The following is a 2,580-nucleotide window of genomic DNA, read 5'->3' on the forward strand; positions in this document are numbered from 1 at the left end:
CGCTTGTACTCCTAACTTGTCCTTTGTTCTTTGCTTATCCTCCCTTAACGCCATTAGATAGTACTTTTTCTTGTGAGGAATGTTGACCTTGGTTGGAAAATTCGACTTTTGAGGAGATTGTTTGTGTCTGACCCTTAATCCTGGTTTTGAGAGGATGTGATGTTAGAAAGACTTAGGTAATGTGATGAGACATACTTAGTGATTCTTATACCTAGTTCCTTGACAAAGTAAGTATAATCGATTGGTGGATTCTTTGTGTTAGGAATGAGTTGCCTATGTGATTAAAGTTATAGAACTTGGCTTTGTTGTTTATGTTTGGGATATGAGTATCTGGCGTTTCCTTGTTGTCTCATTTCCCTTCTTCTTTCACCATAAGCGTTGTCGTTCATATCTCTCTTCCTCAGTTCATCATGCTCCTCCTTTAAATTCGATGCTGATAACCTATATAATTCTACCTTTGACATCCTTGTTGACCTAACTTCGACTCTTACCCTTAGGAAAGTTCACCATAGCTCTTTTGGTTGGTTAAGTTTGAGCTCTCTTAACATACTTTGTTTTTATGCTATCTAAGTTACTTTCCTTTTTGTACAACTTCTAAACTTTCAAGCTACCAGTTTCGATTCATTCTTAAAAGTTTATGTCACTTCTGCAAACTTTACCTATTTTAAAGGTTTGAAAATGAAAATTTAATTTAGTTCCCATTTTGATCTTTGAGCATCGACTCCTTTATCCTAAATTTTGATTGTTAAACCCGAGTTGCTTTTAAATTTTGTTCAAATTCTAACTAACTTTGATTTGTTTATGATTCTTTGTCAAAATTTAATGTTATATTTTCACGAACTTGACTCCTTTTTGAGTTTAACCATGAATCCCTTAATTTTCATTTGGCTTTTGCGAAAGAAAAATTTGAATGGATTGCCATTTTCATTTGGTTTTAACGTTGATGGGATGTTAGGACTCGTTATTAAAGGCGTCTAATAACTTGCCCTGCGCTTATCGGCGAATGATTTTTATTTTAAATCTGTCTTTGACATGGAAAGTTAGCGTTCTTGTGTGCACGACAAGAGCAATTTCGTTCCATGAATGAGACTTATACTTTTGAAAACTCTTCATTAATGTTTTTGAAAGTATTTTGATTTTTGATTTATACAAATGATTTGCCTTTGACCTTATCTTGGATTTGGAATGTGATGTTCTTGAATGCGCAACGAGAACACTTCCGTTCCTTTGATGAGAATTTGGTTCTGCCGGAAAATTTTATTTGAAACTTTGGAAAGAATTTTGATTCTTACGATAAGTGACCTTTTAAATGTTTTGGTTACCGATTCCAATTTCAGTTTTATTTTTATAACCTTTCATTTATACTTTCAAGTTTCGAGGACGAAACTTTTTAAAAGATGGGGTGATTGTAACACCCCGTATTTTTATTAAGTTGGATAAAATTCTTTTAATTGCTATTTTGAATTTAATTACATCATTTAACGATTTATATATATATGCTTAGCTAATTAATTAATTTCATCATAATTCGATACGTTAATTTTAATAATCATTAATAAGTTTATAGAAGTTAGTTCGAGTTTATTTATTTAATAATTTCCGTTTCTTTACGAGTCCTTATGAAAGTTGTTTTAAGTGAACCCGAGATGGATTTTGGGGAACAAAACCGTCCAATTAGCTATTTTGAGCTTATTTCACTAAATTAGCAATTTTTATTAATATCCGTTAGTTTTGTAAAAATCGCTAATAATTCCGATTCAAGCTGATATTGTATTATTTACGTTAACTGGCTGAGTTTATTTTATTTTTCATTCGTTAAATTTATTTATTATTGATTTTGTTTCATTTATGAGACTCTTTCTTAAACCGGTTAAATTTAACTCGAAACGGTTTTAATAACTATCGAAGTTTCTTAACGACGAAGAAACGTACGTATAATAAATAGCAGGCTGGCAGGCTGCTGCCTCATTTTCATTTTCCTCACGTCTTCTTCCTTTCTTCTACTTCCTTCTTTGTTCTTCTTTTTCACGTTTTATTTTTTTTTCTTTCGTAAAATCGATTTTCGGTCGTCCGTTTCTCATCCGTTTTCGACGATTTTCGTTCCATAGCATTCCTCTCGTCGTTTCCGTCAATCCGTTGTAAGTAAAATTCATTTTCGTCATGTATTTTTACAAACCCAATTTATATTTTCAGCCTTATTTATTATAAGACGGTTGTAGGTGCTGAGATAGACGGTCTGGTACAAGATTTGTTAGTCATAAATGATTAGTTCAATCGGAAAAAGGTAACAATGATAGGTTACTCGATATTACTTGTAAAATATGTTTATTTCGAATCTTTGTTAGTCTACATTTTTATAATTAAGACGGTGTATAATTATATATAGGGATCCTTATGGATGTTAATTAGTCGGTTGTATAGTTGAGACGTGTATACCGATATGTAGAGATGATTGAGACGGTGTATACCGACCTCTAGGGATCATTTGGGATGCTAGCTAGTAAGTGGTATATTTAAGACGGTGTATGCTGACATGTATGGATTGTTTTGGGTGATAATTGGTGTGTTTTATAGTTGAGA

Source organism: Silene latifolia, unplaced genomic scaffold, assembly GCF_048544455.1.
Source record: "Silene latifolia isolate original U9 population unplaced genomic scaffold, ASM4854445v1 scaffold_70, whole genome shotgun sequence".
In the NCBI taxonomy this organism is placed as follows: domain Eukaryota; kingdom Viridiplantae; phylum Streptophyta; class Magnoliopsida; order Caryophyllales; family Caryophyllaceae; genus Silene; species Silene latifolia.